The sequence below is a fragment of the Dermacentor andersoni genome, chromosome 11 (genome assembly GCF_023375885.2).
Source record: "Dermacentor andersoni chromosome 11, qqDerAnde1_hic_scaffold, whole genome shotgun sequence".
Lineage (NCBI taxonomy): Eukaryota > Metazoa > Arthropoda > Arachnida > Ixodida > Ixodidae > Dermacentor > Dermacentor andersoni.
Window position 1 is genome coordinate 22,313,038 of NC_092824.1, and position 19,482 is coordinate 22,332,519.

Here is a 19,482-nt window from a genome sequence, read left to right on the forward strand (position 1 = left end):
ACATCTGGCTCGTTGGCGCCTCTTGGCGCTACCGCGCGAACGCGCTCATGCCAGTGCTCACGCGTTCGTCGTCGTCAGTAATTAAATAATTAACAAATTAAGAAACTTAAAGTGAATTAAATTTTACAGTGAAGCTGTTAAGGGCTAGTTTCCCCAGGATCGTGCCCGTGTGTATACACAAAACTTTCTATACGTAGGTCGATCCGGAAAATAGCGAAATGACGGGCCGACCCACGGCGGAGATGAAGCGGGCGTTAAGCACTCCCCATATGAGGACCGATCCCGAAGATGGTGCAATGCCGGGCCGACCCGCGGTGGATGTGCAGTTCACCATTAAGGGGCCCACATACAGAGCTTGGCTGGTAATCCTTCTTTACAAAGTGTAAGGGCACTGATTTTTTATTTGAAAGAACAGAGCCTTCAAGTAAGTTACGGTCATCCATGTGCTGCGACTGAGTTGCGCCATGCCATCAAAGTAAGTCAGTGTTTACAGTGTACTCTGTTGTATGTGAGTGAGTACAGTAAATGTTCTGAAGATAAAATGACTGGCGCATCGAGGTATTTTCTCTCGTAAATGATGAGTTGCATTACTCTTGCTTGTATCTTTGCATATGCCATACCCGTGCACTCTGTTCGTAAAGGTGATATTTGACTTGTATTGCGCTGACAATTCAGTGGTGTAATGATTGTTTCTTCTTTCTTGATCCGCCCTCGTTTCTGAAACAATAAGGGTGAACTTTCTTAAACTGCGATAACTACAAATACAACTTTATCATCCTTTTTCTGCATCAGATGTCGCCTATAACATCCTCGTTTAATTACCACAGTTCAAAAGCTATTCATGCCTTATCATAACAAAGCATAAGAGTGCCAATGTTAGTCTTTTATTAATTTTTATATAACATCACAATTTGTGTGGAAGCCTTAAGTAACGAACCAGTACTTGTTTAGGGATTAGATCAAATCGGAACTATTTGCTTCGAATTTACTCTGAAAAGGAGGGAGGGGAGTTTGTTGTCTAAATCGCTGGGTACGCTGTGAAACAGGTACGCTGAAGGGGGAGTGGCATGCATCTAGTGTCATATACTCGGTGACCGAAATTTGGCCTACGGTTCGTTATGAAAACGCTTTGTACGGCCGAGCATCCCTATGTTCTACCCATTATACCTTAGACTGCGCAATAACCTAGGTTGGCGTGAAAGAGTTAGCAAAGGAAAAAAAACGTATAAACATATCGCAAGCTCCTTGAAGTTCTGAAAGAACGCCCATCGCATTAAAAATCTCTTAAATGTTCACGCGCGCCACGCACAACCTAACCGGCGTTATATATATAAAGAGAGCACATGCATAGAACGCGCGAGATAGCAGCCTGGCTGCGTAAATACCTCCTATAAAGCTGGCCTCAGCTGTGAAATAGTTGCTTCGTTGCCAATTTTATGAATGACAACGTCATCTGGAGTAATGCTTGTGCCGGAACGTTTTTCAATATATTTTTTCCACGCTCGCTTTGCCTTCGCCTATTTTCTTTTTTTTTTGCGCTCGCATGCTCGATTCTCGCGCTGCGTTTCTTACAAGTTTCTGCTGGGTGATGGAGTTATGCGGCACCGACACTACAATCCACTCGAGGCTAACACGAGCTACGCCAGGAGAACTAGGCTAGCTTAGGAACTGTGTGGCTGCAGCTCTGATGTCGCCTTCCTTTACTCTGAGCCCAAGCCCTGCTTGCGAAACCTGCAATATACTCAGGTGGTCCATTTCACATTTCCGTCCCCAAAGCTGCTTTTTGATTGTTATAACTTGAACTAAAATCCGTGAAAGACAAGTGACAAAGCGAGAAAGATAGGACGAACTGGGGCTTCAGTTATGTTAGTTACAACGACTTGAAGCAAAGAGATACTGAACAAGCGGAATCATAAGAAGGCAACAAAGACCCCACTGAGCGCATACGGAAAATTACATGACCTAATAATTGAACTTAAAGAATGACAACTAATAATATATGAAAGCGGATGACAAAACAAGTCGCCGCAGGTGGGGCATCAAGCCACGTGTCCGCATTACGCGTTAGATACTTAACAATTAAACTACCACCACGCCCTTTTGCCATCCACTTACTCAGGGTATTTATCTGCATCTTTGTCTAAACGTGGTAGTGTTATTCCAGCGCCACTTCCCACGATCCCGACGGCCAACGTTGAAAATCCTCTTTGTGATAGATGTCACGTCTACGTGATTTGTTTTTCGAATGAAGGCAATTGGTTACCTAAGCCAAACATTCTACCTGAAGGCGTCAGCGCAGCTGCATTTGAGGCCTAGCTATGTAATGAACGAGAGGAATGGAAACTGAGGGTCCAATATATGTGAGTCATATCATGAAAAGCCAATAAACGAAGACATGAGGAACAATATAGGGGAAATTACATTGATTTATTATTGGACTTAAAAAAACGATAAAATGAATGGCAATGACAAGACGCTCTAGACCTAGCCAATGAGTTCTAGATATGGCCGCTCACAGCCATAGCGCCGTGTGTGGAGCATCCCTTTAACCGTTAGCGTGACAGGGTACGTGAGCAACTCGTCACGGAGTACAGGCAACCATTGAATATTTCCTGATGAATTATTCAAAATACTACAAGTTTCAGCCCCCTCTGTTTCGCATAAGAAGAACATGCAACATAAACTTCGCACATTTGTGCCCTTGCAACTTCCTGCCACGAAGCAGAGCGGTGGTTTGAATCACGTTGCCATATGTCAGCTATGTAGCGAAATGCCCGGACATGAAATTCTGCTCAAATATTATCGATGACCACTAATATCTTAATATGTCAGCTATGTAGCACGTATATTTTTTTTTTATTTTTGACAACCCTAGCTGACCTTCCTACGCGCTTACTAAAATACACATGCAGAGCTACGGAAAGCTGGCATGAATGACTTTCTATCACGATAATAATCAAGCTACGAACTAGGAACCTTTCAAGAGCGTCACACCTATTATGGCTCTTACTATAATTGTAAAATCACAACATCTTTTTCCCATGCCACTGGGAAAACGGTGTTACTGTTTCATATAGCGCTTGCAAGTAGGCGGATATTAGGACATTGGGGTCACGGGTGATATTTTAGCAGAGTTTCATGCCAGAGTATTTTAGACATTGCCCCCACATTATTTGTTGAGCTTCGGCACAATGCATCAGCGCCACTCAAAGCAAAACACTTTGAAAAATGTATATATTTAAAAAAATTCGTAGCCATTTCATGCTGCGAAGGCGGATGACAAGCGGAGCTGCATGTATGGTGACAAGTATGTTGATAAAAGATATCTTGATTGAAAATAAAACGAATCGAACAATAAATTTCGTTTTTTCATGATTTTCTTGTTTTAAGAAATTCCATGCTCAGTGCCTCTTTTTATTTTTAACCTCCTTTTGCTTCTTTTTTATATTTATTATTTCGCCACCAATGTGACTATCGCTTTACGATTGCTGTGATATACAATCAGTGGCTCTGTGGCTACAGTGGGAAGGTTCTTGGCCAATGTGAGGTCTGCGCATGACCGATGACGCCTCGTGGGCACACTGATGTTTGTGTAAAATGGAATGCCGAACGTTTCCAATAGAAGGCCACGAACCACTTTCCATCTGGCCGAGACACGTCTATATTGAAGTAACCCATAAGTATCGTGGAAGTGGAGTCGGTGACAGTAATCCAACCAAAGGTGTATGCATTTGGTGTTTGCCGCGCTATCTTAGTCCGTATTACGTGCCGCCCGCCGCCGCTGTGCAAATTCCCGCTCCTGTTCACGACAGTATTCTTCGTAGGCGCGCTTTTATTCCGCAACATTCACCGCACGCGGCCTGTCCATTGCACGGGCGGAAGAGAATTGAGATATTAAGTGGTTTGTCTATACAGCACATACCAGCAAATCACAATCCATACTAAACAGTGCCTGTTCCGTTTCTACTTCTTTTATTACGATATTTTTGATCAGATTACGTTTTGACACTTCTCGCGATTAAACGCCACTGGGACTTACCCGGCGATACGCTTTTGCTTTATGCTTTAGCTATGATAGCTGTGGGGTGGCTGCCATCGTTTTGCCTACGTATACAAACGGCCAGAACATAGCGTACAACAGCTCCGCTGTAAAACGGCTGGCGAGTTTCAGCAACTGTTTATTAGGAAAGTCGTAACCTAATGCGAAACATTCTTGTCCTATCCTACGGCATTTTGCATGGCTGCTACGGTAGCTGTTTGCTGCTTGGTCGGGCCGCATCTCAGTGGATATATTTGTGTATATATACAGGGTGTCCTAACTATCATGTACATTTTATCATGTATTTAAAAATATGCAGATGCCGCCTAGCTGGACAGAATCAATGTAATGTTTGCAACCGCATGGAGATACTCATATCTTTTTCCATTCCACCTAATGTGTATTTATTCTTGATTATTTACTGAACTTCTCAAATATTTCAATTTAATGAAATATTTCCGTGAGAAAATTGTATACCAACATAAAAAAATTAGCGTATAGCTTCCTGTTGCTAAATACGTGGTACATAAAAGGCTCTTTCCGAGCTTGAAAGAATACAGCGTATACACCCACAACGGCCGCACGACAGGCCGCTCGAAGCATTTTGCGTGGATTCACTGGTTTACTTCACGCTCAGAAAAACACTTTTATGTAGGCCATATTGAGCAACACAGCTTTACCTCGATTCATGTTGCTCTACAATTTTCTCATTGACACTTTTAACCTGACTATAATGTTTGAGAAGTTGTATAATTAATTAGGACTAATACTCTAATTAGGCAGAATACAATAACTGAGTATCTCCAAGTCACAACAAACAACATTAACTTGATTCTGTCCACCTACGCTGCATTTGCATATATTTAAATCTTTTGCATATTAGATTAGACACCCTGTATATTGAGATGATAATGTTGCATTATTGTCCGGTGTAGGGCGTAGTGCAAACAGGTGCCGAAATTCGTAAAAACGGGAGTGAATCATGAAGACAGGAGATGTACGCAAGCGCAGATGTCAGCCGCAATACAAGCACGCTAGCATCGCCACGCTATCTTCTTCATGCCGTCGTCGTCGTTTCATCTCCTTCATTCCGTTGAGTTATTGCTTTGTCGTCATGACGCCGTCACAGCGCTGTCAATTCTTCATCATTAAACCACCATCCTTCCACCGACATCATCATTTCATTATTGCCATCACGTTGTCGCCGTTCCATTGTGTTCATACATGACATCATCAGCATGTCGCCGTAGTCATGCTGTCGGAATACTATTGTAATTATGCCCCGGTCGCCATGTCATCGTTGCCGCTGCGACGTCGCCAACAGTCACCATCTTGCGCTCGCGGTCCTACCGTCCTCGGGATGCCGTCATAATCGTCCCACCGCCGCGAGCCTGTATTCGTCGTTCAATTTTCGTCATGGCGTCATCATCGCGCCATCTTGGTTACACAGACATCGTCGTCGCATTTGCCATGCCGTCGTCGTCATGCCATCATAATTTTTGAAATATAATCGCATTGTCGTTGTACCGTCGTAGTCATACTACCTTTCCTTTCGATCGCCCTCATTCATTCTTCATCATTCCATCAGCGTCATTGCGTCATTGTCATACTGTCATGGGGCCCTATAATGTAAGGCTATGCTAATGTGTTCTTATTCCAATCACCGGACGTCGAATTTGCGTAAGCGCCCACGCAAGCATCGGGCGGTCACCCGCATTGTTGCCTCAACAGCACAATCAAGCGCTCACTTAGTTTATAGGAGGTCACTTTTCTTTGCTTTCAAAAGGAATAACATAGCCTGGATTAAGCAGTTTTTGTGTGTAATTGGCTGCCAGGAGGCGAAGAGCACGTTGAAGTGCAGAGGGATCCAATGGGGCCGACCCAGCGTAATAAAGATAGATAACCGGATGAAGAGAGTGGTGCCGGCGTCTACGATTGGTCTGTTTTCCCTTATTTAGCTTGCGGTGGCTGGTAGAAAATCGCGGCGGCGTGAAACGGAAGGTCAAGAATGCCGCGAAAACGGATTCTCAGCAAGGAAGAGTTGGCAGAGTTAGGTTAAACGTGCGAAGAGAACTCGAAAATGTTACACGTCCACGCAGAAATAGTTTTATTATACAAAGATAAACCCATGCTCTCTGGCAGGTACGAGTAGCCAGTGCCTGAGTGATCCACGGCAGCCAGGTTTTATTCCTTTCCGAACACGGCATCCTGTGTGTATTAGCAAAAAAGTTTAATTTTGTTTGGCATAATAATTCATGTTAACGCATACCCATCACTTTGACGCGGTGAGTTCTTGCGGTTTTGTGGCGTTTCGCGAGGCAGGTGAACTGGCTGCAGCCCGAAAACTTTTGACCGATAGCCGAGGGCTAATGGCGAAAAGGCGTCGAATGAGCAATACCTATTTTTCTTTTGTTCGGTCCAATCATGCATAATCAGTGTGTAGATTTTATATCAGATGGGGTGCTATCGCGGTTTTCGTGACGTCGCGTGACACACAGGCGAAGTTGGGCAGAAAAGTTTTTGACCAACCGCGGAGGGCTGATTGAAGAATTGGAATATAAAAGTTTGAAATAGCTTTAGGTTATGCCGCCCATGGTCCTTTAATTGCCATTTTGTTGTGGGAATTGCAGTGTCATAATTCCGTCGTCGTCATACTGACACACGAAGTTGTTTATCTTTATTGGCTGACCGCTTTTCACTAGCTAGAAATATGTTAAACGTTATCGCTCGGAGGAAGACGCGTCTGCATCTATTAGAAGTTTCTTGAATGTTATCGATGGTGCTAACCATTGTCTGCCGTCACCGAACCTTGTGTAGTCTGACTGCATACACGACGCGAATTGTGTAGCACTTTGTGGAAGACACACGGGCACCAGCAATTTCTCTGCAACCTTTGACGACTCATGTGTAAAAGCCGATGCGCTTCACCCGCTGATCAAATTCCGACGATCGCCTACTTTGTTCACTGCTATCTTGGTGCCTTGAGTGTAACTTGCTTTTGCAGATACAGGAGCGCCCAATAAAAAGTTGGTATTCACACATTTGGTGCTGTGTTTTTCCCCGTCACTACTATGTGCCATCTGGTGGAGGTGCTTTTGCATTCATGTACCGCACGCCCCGGCAAAGCAGCGATCCAAGCCCGAAACCTGAAGAAAACAGAAGCATCGAGCAAGCCGCAGACGACCAAATTTTCCCCGGATAATGCTCTTCTACCGGAGCAAAGTAGAAAGATGAACATAAACACAGCAGCAATGATGATGACAACAGCGTCACCATCACCGGTAGTGTTTCAGCAACCCAGAGAGCCACCTACATTCTGTGAAGCTGCATCAGAAGCGCCGGAGACCTAGCTCGAGACAGTCGAGAAGGTGTCACTCAACAAGTCGAACCCCGAAGACAAGTTGCGTGACGTTTATTTTTCTTTGCAAGGCTCCGCCAAGACTTGGTTCGAAATTTGGTGGTCCTTGGTAATGACATGGCACCTGTATCGCTGCGAGTAACTGAAGAATTCTTTCTCAAGCATCGTTAGAAAAGAAAGAGCCGAACTTCTACTACAAGTCCGAGTACAACTCCGTAAAGGGAACATCTCGGTATTGACAGAAGAGATCAATCTTCTTTTCCGTCAAGCCGATACGAAAATATCTGAGGAGAAAAAAGTACGTCTCCTCATGCGTGCTCTAAAACAAAACGGCTTCGCCGCCCTGATATGCAACTCGCCCAAAACCATTGCAGAATTTCTATCAAATGCCTCAACGATTGAGAAGACACTATAACTACGCACTAGGCAATTCAACTGCCGCTCAATGCCAGACTGTACAGAAGTTCAGACCCTCTGGTCAGACGGCTGACGGGGGACAAAAGGCAAGTTGTGAGCGAAGAATGACGAAAGTTGTTCCCTACAATTCAGCCCCAGGTTGATTCAGTTTCTGATATCGTCCGCAAAGAGCTCCAGCAATCACTGAGTTCCTGTGCCAGCGCATTCTCAACCAGAAACAATGAGCTGCTCTGCCGTCGCCCGCCGTCACGCTACCCTCTGCGCCCGTGCCATGTCCCGGTAACACAGCAGTTCCATCGTCCACCACCACCGCTGTAAGAACGCTCACCCGTCGCCCAGCGCAGCATTATAAAGAGGACCGACGTTTGGCACGCCCCGACTAGCGTTCGCTGTGCTATCACTAAGGTTAGGCAGTGGGCCACCTCTACCGCCGGGGCCCATCCAGTAAAATGAGACTACGAGGATTCGCCGTCAAAACTCCGGGCCCGCAGCAATGTTAACGCCCTCGTGATATCGCCGATGACCTCGCGACCACTAAGTGCAGCCCTTGATCAATATCACATTCGGTGTCGCCAGGCCACCACCTATAAACGCAGCGCAGACCATACACTGGCCCAACACGGCGTCGGTCCACAAGCCCATATCCAGAAAACTAAAAGCAGCAACTGATGGAAGTGGGGTTGCTGTACGTCAAAAGACCGAAGATCCGTCGCCAACGACGACGCTTCAAGAAATAACTCGATGACGTAGTAACGACATGCCGTCATTTTCATGAAGCTTAGAAGCAAAGAATACGCCAACAAAACAAGACCTCACGATTCGACCACCTGGGGTTCTTTAACGTGCACCTAAATCTAAGTACACGGGTGTTTTCGCATTTCGCCCCCATCGAAATATGGCTGCCGTGGCCGGGATTTAATCCCGCGACCTCGTGCTCAGCAGGCCAACACCATAGCTACTCAGCGACCACGGCGGGTAGACCTAACGATGAGACATTCCAGCGACAGGTCAGCAAAACGAGAACAAAGTGAAAGCAGGGGCCAATGTTTCGACAAGTATACTTGCCTTCTCCAAGCCGACATATGCTTTCCTGGCCACAGTATATATAAGTGGGGTTCTTCTAAAGGGGAGAGGGCGTAAGGCGCGTGGGTGCGGCAACGAGCCATTGCATGTTAGCGTGTCGAATTGAGAATAAAGGAGTGCTGTGCACAAGGCCAGGGACCCGGCCGTCCGTCAATCACGTGTCAACGCCCGTGTGTCAGCTGGCGTGTCAACCGCGTGCACAGCGGCCAAAGAAAGAAATAGGCTATTGTGTCTCTGAAATAAAGATTATCTCTTTCAGAGACACGATAGCCAACGACCACCAGTGAAACTGCTAATAGAGGGCTGCTGGGCACGCTACTGACACGTGATTGACAGACGGCCGGGTCCCTGGCCTTGTTCAAAGCACTCCGTTATTCTCAATTTTCCACGCTAACAAACCTTCGCTTGTTGCTGCACCCACCGGACTTACGCCCTCTGCCCTATACAAGAATCCCACCTATATATACGGTGGCGAGGAAAGCATACGTCGCCTTGAAGGCAAGTCCACTTATCAAAACGTTGGCACCTGCTTTCACTTTGTTCTCGTTTTGCTCATCGTGCTTAATTTACATCACCCGCCTTCACCGTGTGTTCAGGCACAGGTCAGCAACATACAGCCGTGATTTGTCGCCAAGACCAAACTGCAACGCAAGGCAAGGAACCACCGACGTCGACGTGCTTCTCCATGACCCCACAATCCCCGCCTTAGTGGACACAGGTGCTGACTACTCCATCATGAGTGAACCCGTTGACGCACAGTTGAAAAAAGTTAAGTCTGCGTGTAAAGGCGCGCACACCCGGACAGCTAAAAGACAGCAAATAACACCGACCGAAATCTGCATGGCAAGAATTGCCGTTTATGACCGGACCTACCCTGTCACCTTCTTGATGCTCCAAAAGTGTTCACGAGACGTAATTCGCGGCATGGACTCACTCAACCAATACGGTCCGCTCGTCAACCTGAAGTCAAAGTTGACAACTCTATCTGAAGATCACGCGATAGCGCCGGAGAGCTCTCGTAGTCACCACGCATTGAGTGTGCTCGAAGATCAACTGAGCATGCCGCCTCGCTCCAGCATTGTCATTGCCGTCGGCACCGAAATACCCGAAGATTTAAAAGGCATCATGGAAGATGGCCACCGTCTACTACACAGTCGTGAAATTTGCGTCGCAGGAGATGTCACTCGACTGCATGGAGGAAAAGCGAAAGTGATGCTGACCAACTTAAGTCAGGAGTTCGAGCACGACGATCGCATACCTCGAGGAAACTGTGAAAACCAGCAATGCGTTTGACCTCTCGGTTTATGCCGAATCTACCTCGATGACCATAGTTCCCGAACCAGTCTTCGACATAAATCTAAACCTCCCTGTGTAAAAAGAGCTTGCAATTTTTCTTCGACAATACAAGGACGATTTTCTACGCCATCTAATGCTCGCCAAATACCAGTTGCAAAGCATCTCATAAAAACGAAAGAATCCGCTCGACTACTCCCCCAGAGCTGTCATCGAGTGCTGACGCGAGAATGAGAAACTGCAAGATAAGAAGTAGATGAAATGCTGTGCGACATCATCCAGCCGTTAAAAATCCAGTGGGCGTTTCCTTTGGTCTTAGTGAAGAAGGATAGAACTCGGCACTTGTGCGTCGATTTTAGGCGCTTGAACAAAACCGCGTTTATCACGCCAGACGGCCGCGTCGAGTTCAAGAAGATGCCATTCATAGTTTGTTTTGCATCTAAAACGTTCCAGCGTATGATGGACACAGTCTCTGTTACACTGAAGTGGCAAGTGTGCCTCGTCTGAGTGGATGATGTTGTAGTCTTTGCCACGAATTTTGAAGATCACCTAAGGCGGCTTCAGACAGTACTAGAGGCGGTAAGATCATCTGGACTCACCCTGAAGCCAGAAAAGTTCCACTTCCATTACGTAGAACTTCTGTCCTTAGGCCGCGTCATCAGCATGTCTGGAATTCATTACGACCCGCAATAGACAGATGTCATCACTAAGCTCGCGCGGGCCGCGGATATTTTTCGCCTGTGTGTCTATTACAGGTGCTAAGATACTTTTCAAGAATTCTAGAGCCATTAACTGATCTAATGAAAACCGATATCAACAATAAATGGGAAACATGGCAAGACTACACATTTGAGGATGTGAAACAGCGCCTGCAGTGCTTTCAGACTAACGAAAACGCCGAGTTAGAAATCAACATACGTAGCCTCCTTACGTATCATGCTAGTTCTACGTAATAATGGAGTTGAAAGCGTAATAGTTTATGCTAGCTGGTCGCTGTCGAAAGCGGAAGCGAATTGTTGTGCGATGAAGAGTGCCTTGCGATCATTTGGGCTATGGCAAAACTTCGGTCGTACATATAAAGCAGGCACTTCAAAGTGGTTAGCAACCACCATGCCTTGTGTTAGCTGGCAAACTTGAAGGTTTATTCAGGTCACTTAATACCATGGAGTCTCAGAGTCCAGCAATTCGACATTAACGTGGTGTATAAGCCCGAAGAAATCATTCTATCGCCGACCGCCTGTCGCGCACCCGTATTGAAGGCGAACTGGATGATGACGCCTTCCTAGGAACAATAACCGCACACAACTTCGCCAAGCAGCAGTGAGCAGACTTGCAGCTACGATGCCTTGTGCAGTACTAAGATGGCAAGATGAACGTTGTCTCTAGGGTGAACGTTCTTCGTTTTCATCACGTAACGACGTCCTCTGCTCCCAAGTGCGCGCAGACTACCCGCTCCTTGTACGCACAGCCCTCCGGTTAGAAGTCATGCTCGCCCTACAGGTCGATCTCACGACCAGACCCCTCGAATTCACACGTACGCTAGTAAGAATATAAATACTATTGGCCGTGCCTGACAGCCGAGGTCACCCGTTACGTAAGGACATGCCGTGACTGCCAGTGACACAAGGCGCCCCAAACACCGTAAGGAGGACAACTACAGCGATCTTCGTGCCGACCGTTTCAGCAAATAGCAAATTATTTGTTAGGACCCTGTCCGATCTCAACATGCAGAAATAAGTGAACCGTCCCTGGTGACCACCTATCTCGCCCGCTTCGCTGAAATGAAAGCTGTGCCGAAAGGTAGTGCAAATAAAGTGGCGAAATTATTCATCGAGAACATCCTGCTGCGACATGGTGCCCTAGAAGTCCTCATCACTGACAGTGGAACAGCGTTTACAGCGTAACTAACCCAAAATACTCTGCAATACTGTCACAAGTCACAGCAGGACAACTGGCTACCACCCCCAGACGAATGGCTCTGCAGAGCGGTTAAGCACATACCTCGCCCAGATGCTAGCAAAGTATGTCGACGTCGAGCACGAGACGTGAGTGCCGTCCTGTCTTAGGTATCATCATCATCATCAGCCTGGTTACGCCTACTGCAGGGCAAAGGCCTCTCCTATACTTCTCCAACAAACCCGGTCATGTACTAATTGTGGCCATGTCGTCCCTGCAAACTTCTTAATCTAATCCGCCCACCTAACTTTCTGCCGCCCCCTGCTACGCTTACCTTCCCTTGGAATCCAGTCCGTAACCCTTAATGACCATCGGTTATCTTCCCTCCTCATTACATGTCCTGCTCATGCCCATTTCTTTTTCTTGATTTCAAGTAAGATGTCGTTAACTCGCGTTTGTTCCCTTACCCAATCTGCTCTTTACTTATCCCTTAACGTTACACCCATCATTATTCTTTCCATAGCTCGTTGCGCCGTCCTTAATTTAAGTAGAACCCTTTTTGTAAGCCTCCAGGTTTCTGCCCCGTAGGTGTGTACTGGTAAGACCCAGCTATTATACACTTTCCTCTTGAGCGATAATGGCAACCTGCTGTTCATGATCTGAGAATGCCTGCCAAACGCACCCCAGCCCATTCTTTTTCTTCGGATTATTTGCGTCTCAAGATCCGGATCCGCCATCACTACCTGCCCTAAGTAGATGTATTCCCTTAACACTTCCAGTGCCTCGCTACCTATTGTATATTGCTGTTCTCTTCTGAGACTGTTAAACATTACTTCATTAGATTAATTTTTAGACCCACTGTTCTGCTTTGCCTCTCCAGGTCAGTGAGCCTGCATTGCAATTGGTCCCCTGAGTTACTAAGCAAGGCAATATCATCAGCGAATCGCAAGTTACTAAGGTATTCTCCATTAAATTTTATCCCCAATTCTTCCCTATCCTGGTCTCTGAATACCTCCTGTAAACACGCTGTGAATAGCATGGGAGAGATCGTATCTCCCTGTCTGACGCCTTTCTTTATTGGGATTTTGTTACTTTCTTTATGGAGGACTACGGTGGCTGTGGAGCCGCTATAGATATCTTTCAGTATTTTTACATGGCTCGTCTACACCCTGATTCCGTAATGCTTCCATGACTGTTGAGGTTTCGACAGAATCAAACGCTTTCTCGTAATCAATGAAAGCTATATATAAGGGTTGGTTATATTCCGCACATTTCTCTATCACCTGATTGATAGTGTGAATATGATCTATTGTTGAGTAGCCTTTACGGAATCCTGCCTGGTCCTTTGCTTGACAGAAGTCTAAGGTGTTCCTGATTCTATTTGCGATTACCTTAGTAAATATTTTGTAGGCAACGGACAGTAAGCTGATCGGTCTATAATTTTTCAAGTCTTTGGCGTCCCCTTTCTTATGGATTAGGATTATGTTAGCGTTCTTCCAAGATTCCGGTACGCTCGAGGTCATGAGGCATTGCGTATACAGGGTGGCCAGTTTCTCTTGAACAATCTGCCCACCATCCTTCAACAAATCTGCTGTTACCTGATCCTCCCCAGCTGCCTTCCCCCTTTGCATATCTCCCAAGGCTTTCTTTACTTCTTCCGGCGTTACCTTTGGGACTTCGAATTCCTCTAGACTATTTTCTCTTCCATTATCGTCGTGGGTGCCACTGGTACGGTATAAATCTCTATAGAACTTCTCAGCCACTTGAACTATCTCATCCATTTAAGTAATGATATTGCCGGCTTTGTCTCTTAACGCATACATCTGATTCTTGCCAATTCCTAGTTTCTTCTTCACCGCTTTTAGGCTTCCTCCGTTCCTGACAGAATGTTCAATTCTATCCATATTATACTTCCTTATGTCAGCTGTCTTACGCTTGTTGATTAACTTCGAAAGTTCTGCGAGTTCTATTCTGGCTGTAGGGTTAGAGGCTTTCATACATTGGCGTTTCTTGATCAGATCTTTCGACTCCTGCGATAACTTACTGGCATCCTCTCTAACCGAGTTACCACCGACTTCTTTTGCACACTCCTTAATGATGCTCACAAGATTGTCGTACATTGCTTCAACAATAAGCTCCTCTTCCTGAGTTAAAGCCGAATACCTGTTCTGTAGCTCGATCTGGAACTCCTCTATTTTCCCTCTTACCGCTAACTCATTGATAGGCTTGTTATGTACCAGTTTCTTCCGTTCCCTCCTCAGGTCTAGGCTAATTCGAGTTCGTACCATCCTATGGTCACTGCAGCGCACCTTGCTGAGCACGTCCACATCTTGTATGATGCCAGGGTTAGCGCAGAGTATGATGCCTATTTCATTTATAGTCTCGCCGTTCAGGCTCCTCCACGTCCACTTTCGGTTATCCCCCTTGCGGAAGAAGGTATTCATTATCCGCATATTATTCTGTTCCGCAAACTCTACTAATAACTCGCCCCTGCTATTCCTAGTGCCTACGCCATATTCCCCCACTGCCTTGTCTCCAGCCTACTTCTTGCCTACCTTGGCATTGAAGTCCTCCATCAGTATAGTGTATTTTGTTTTCACTCTACCCATCGCCGATTCCACGTCTTCATAGGAGCTTTCGACTGTAGGTTCGTAGACGTGTACAACCTTCATTTTGTACCTCTTATTAAGTTTCAGAACAAGACCTGTCACCCTCTCGTTAATGCTATAGAATTCCTGTATGTTACCAGCTATATTCTTATTAATCAGGAATCCGACTCCTAGTTCTCGTCTGTCCGGTAAGCCCCGGTAGCACAGGACGCGCCCGCTTTTTAGCACGGTATATGCTTCTTTCGGCCTCCTAACTTCACTGAGCCCTATTATATCCCATTTACTGCCCTCTAATTGCTCCAATAGCACTGCTAGAATCGCCTCACTAGATAACGTTCTAGCGTTAAACGTTGTCAAGTTCATATTTCAATGGCGGCCTGTCCAGAGCCAGGGATTCTTAGCACCCTCTGCTGCGTCGCAGCTGGTGCTAAGGTAACCTTTCCCTATAAAATGGCAGCGCAAGAAACAATGCAGATCACGACGTTGAAGTTGGTTTACGGCAGGAACGCGATGACGACTCTCGACGCCATGCTACCGCACGTCTCGGACGAACAGAATATTGACATCGCCGCTTATCTGTAGCACGCCGAAGAACGCCAACAGCTCGCCCACCTGCACACCAACAACCAGCAGAGGACCGACAGTGGCAGTATAGTCTTCGAAGACGCTTCGTGTAATACAAGCCTGGTGGCGTTGTTTAGCTCTGGACTCCGATACGCCGACGAAGACCCGGCGAGAAGCCATTACTCCGGTATTTTGGACCTTACAAGATCATAGAACGTATTGGCATACTGGACAAAGAGATCGTGCCAGACGGCATTTCGCAATCCCCGAGGCGCCGCGGACGAGCTCAAGTCGTCCACGTGGCGCGTCTTAAACCTTCCTACGTCCGCTGACGAACTTAAGAACTTCGTTTCTTCCTTGCCTTGTTGTTGTTCTTTCTTCATTATGCAATGTTTCGTTTTCACTTTCGTGTCTTTTTGTAGCATCGCGACGATGCTTTTTTAAGATGGTAACATTGACACGTGCGCTTGTTTACTTTGCGGTAGACTGCTTTTCAGCAGCTAACAAATTTTAAACATTATCCCTCAGCGCAAGACGCGCCTGCATGTGTCGAAGGTTTCTTGAATGTTATCGATGCTGCTAACCATTGATTGTCGGGACTAAACCTTGTGTAATTAGACTGTATGCGCGACGCGAACTGCGTAGTACTTTCTGGAAGACACGCCGGCATCAGCGATTGCTATGGTACCTTCGACGACTCATATATAAAGGCCGATGCGCTTGACCCGCTGATCAAATCCTGATAATTGCCGGCTGTGTTCACCGCTATTGTTGTGCTTTGAGTGTAACCTGTATTTGTGGGCACAGCTTCATCCAACAAAACGTTAAGTTATTTACAGTTTTGCTGCTGTGTTCTTCCCTATCAGAACTGTGTGACAGTATCGACATCGTAACTTCAGATGGTCATGCAATACTCATCATACTGTTGTCATTCCTTTTTCATCAGGAAATCGTCGTCATACCGCCGTCATGAAAATTTATCGTCACTCATTTGTCGTCATTCTGTTTGATGTCAGTCTGGTTCCGTCATGCCGTCGTTCTGATATCATGGACGTCATTCCACGCTTTTCATACCATAGTGGTCAAAACATCGCCGCCATAGCGTCGTCCTCATACCGTCATGCCGTCTTGTCATGTGGTCATGGTCGTAATTCGTCGTCACTCTGTTGCAGTCACTGAAAAGCCGTCATGAGTTCATTGCCATGTCGTAGTCATATTGTGTTCGTGATGCCTCCCTGGTTACATCATCGTCATTACAGTGCAGTCATCCCGTTGTCCTGCCGTTGTCTCATCAGCGCTATATTGTAGTCCTGATTACGTCAACCTCAGTTCTTCGTTGTCATTCATGTCATCCGCATTTTGAAGGGCCGCAACTTTATGTTGAGCATGGCGTTACTTGGTCAAAATACGTCCAATTCGCTTATTTTCTATACAGGCTTTTCAGGGAAGTAGTGCCAAGTTTAAAAAAAATGCTTGTGTTCGTTTCGAGAATACAACCAAATTAGGATTTACGTTGACTTCTTGAGGACGTCAGACTGTTTTTTTAGTATGAGCTTAGGTGATTATTTACAATTACTAATAACTGCTGTAGTTTTAGTATCAACGCAACATTTTCAGTTGTTAACTTGTAAAGCCTGTTCAGAAACATTGAAATTATTTCGGTTTGCGAACATAGCTGCAGTCGCTTTCGCTTTTCATGGCTCAAAGGAGTGCCCAACATCTTAATATACACCAGGTGGCTGGGCACATGCGCGCCGCGACATTTGCGCCCTAAGATGTGCTAAGAACAAATTATTGCTGCTGCACGCGAACTGAAGTAATCAAGAGGCTGTTAGCAATGCAAATGGCTCTTGTCTTCCACTTTGGCGGGAATATCTTGTCTATTGAAGCCGTGAAATAAAAATGGAGAGGATATATGTCTTAAATACGACTGACAGGTGTTGAAACTCTCTCAGCGTTTTCGCTACAGTGTAAGAGATGCAGAGATTTTCGTTCGGACGGACCTCCATTGGAGGACTTGCGTATGACCATCGCATATAATTTTTGCTTGCGGCCTATTCATACCTTCGAGCTGCGTGCAGCATCTATAATTCTTCGGTAATGTTTGTCTGATGTCAGTGCAACTCGATGAAACTCACTCTGCAGTAGCTGTGATCACACAAAGAAACCACATGAATATTTGTCAATATACTCTAGGGTATCTCCACGGAAGATTGTTCGTTCAAAAGATTCATTTAAAGATTGGGTAATTATTTATTCTTGTATATCATCTAACCTCATAAATTAAGAACATAGACTTGTTCAAGAGAAGAGAGGACAATACAACGTAGATTACCAAAGCGCGTGGGACCTCAGTTTATCGCTTATTTCCTTCCGTTATTGTGCAAAGCACAGCAGCGTTGAAAACTTCATCAATAATTTATTCTTAGCAACAATTTCAACTTCTAGTTTTGTTGGCAGGAGCCTAAAACTCGTCGATTAGGTTTTATAGAATTTTACACACATATTATGTACATTATTATATTATGGAATCAAATGCGACACATATGGAATAATTGTCAAAACATTGAGTACGTTTGTTTCTTATTACCCCTCCTTTTAGGTAAAAAGGAGCACTCACCAAGGCGCGTGTTCCACATTTCAATATTTACGCTTCTGTAGAAAAAACTTGGCAATGTACCCATCCTTAGAAGCTAAAAGTATACAAAATTTTCTACTTACCATGCTATGGAACAAAAGGATTCTGCATCAGAGTTTGCGAAGTTTTTCCGCTTGATATGTCTGAGGATTGGTAAGCCTGCTCGCGTAATGTTGAAGATGTGCGTTTCGTTTGTATGAACTTGTTGTAGATCTCGAAGTGGAAGGTGCACGGTGCTGGGAAGGTCCACTCTTTCTAACACAATTCCACATCGGTCGGGGCTTAGGAACTGGAAATCCTGAAACACATGCAGGACCTTCCCTTTTTATCGTATAGAGTAAAAAAACTAATACAGCCATTACAGCCACCATTTTTAATGTCCAACCCGTCGTCATACTTGACAAAACTGCACGTCATATTCCGGCTGCGTTCACAAACGCTTATATTATTTACGAGACAATAGATACCAGAAAAAAAGCCATTACTCACCCGTATTTCTACAGTACTTGCGTTTTCCGATTGCCTACAGCATATATTTAATACACATTCAAGTCATCGCTATCACCTTAACATGGCGCATCTGTTTAACGTAGAAATCTGCATGATAACATGGAGTTGAAATTTCAAGTGGCACTGCCTATACTCAATATGTCTGTGGAGAAGTTCATGCTAAAAGAATGGCGGTAAAATAAAACCAAATGCTCTAATAATAAATCATTCATTCCAGGCCCCTCAATGTTTACATCAGGCCAAAGGGTAACAATTGTGGAAAAAATCGGCGGATGGCTTCAGTGTAAGGCTGTTGTGCCACATAAGTGGGTCACGACAAATAAAGTAGCTTCACTGGCAGTCTCGGAGCACACTATCTGTTGTGGGGCCTGTTGTCTATTTCGAATAAGAGAGGACGCCATATACCTGGAAACATCAGCGAACCAGTTGTGTTGAGGAGGTATGAGAACTTGTAAAATAAAGGGTAATGCAGCTAATGAAACTTTGCTTGACTACCTTTCACGCTGAAGCATGATGCCCAGAGTTCCTCTGTATTCTGAATTTGCTGCCGTATATTGCAAAATAGAACTACATAGGTTGCGCCATGCGCAGGCAATGCACATAGCCAGTCGTACCACGAACCATCACAGCCTTGACTATAGTGCATCTCTGTCCGTTTTGAGTGCTCGGTGCAATATTTAACGTTGTTTTCTTTCTTTTTCTTTCGCCTAACGAAGCGGGCACGGAGAGAGAGGGAGAAGATAATCACTTGTAAGAGGCGAGGAGGTTAACCAAAACACGAACATACAGTTGACCATCCTGCCCTGGGGAAGAGATGAGGGAGTGAAAAAAAAAGTTAAAGCACACAGAGGAACAGAGAGAGCGAAAAAAAAAGACAGGTAAAAAGCCACAATAGAGGTAAGGAGTGCTTCAGGTTACATTAATGAGGGAGTGTTAGAGTTGCCCAAGCTGTTCACTTCAAGGAAGGAAGTTCACTGGTCCATTCATCGCGTTTTAGCGCTGAAGAGCGGGATATATAATACAGATTGGAAACCAATCGAGTGCGTCTGGAGGGTGTGTACAACTTCATTCGCAA

The 19,482-nt window shown here is 45.4% G+C and overlaps 1 long non-coding RNA gene across 1 annotated transcript; it reads right to left on the bottom strand.

Annotated features, from left to right (window-relative positions):
- Positions 1-383: 383 nt before the first annotated feature.
- Positions 384-18,274, bottom strand: LOC129381594 (uncharacterized). Its single transcript, XR_008609774.1, has 2 exons — positions 17,981-18,274; positions 384-717 (listed from the first exon to the last, which is right to left on the bottom strand). It is a non-coding gene; the product is annotated as an uncharacterized lncRNA (long non-coding RNA).
- Between the last annotated feature and the right edge of the window lie 1,208 nt (positions 18,275-19,482).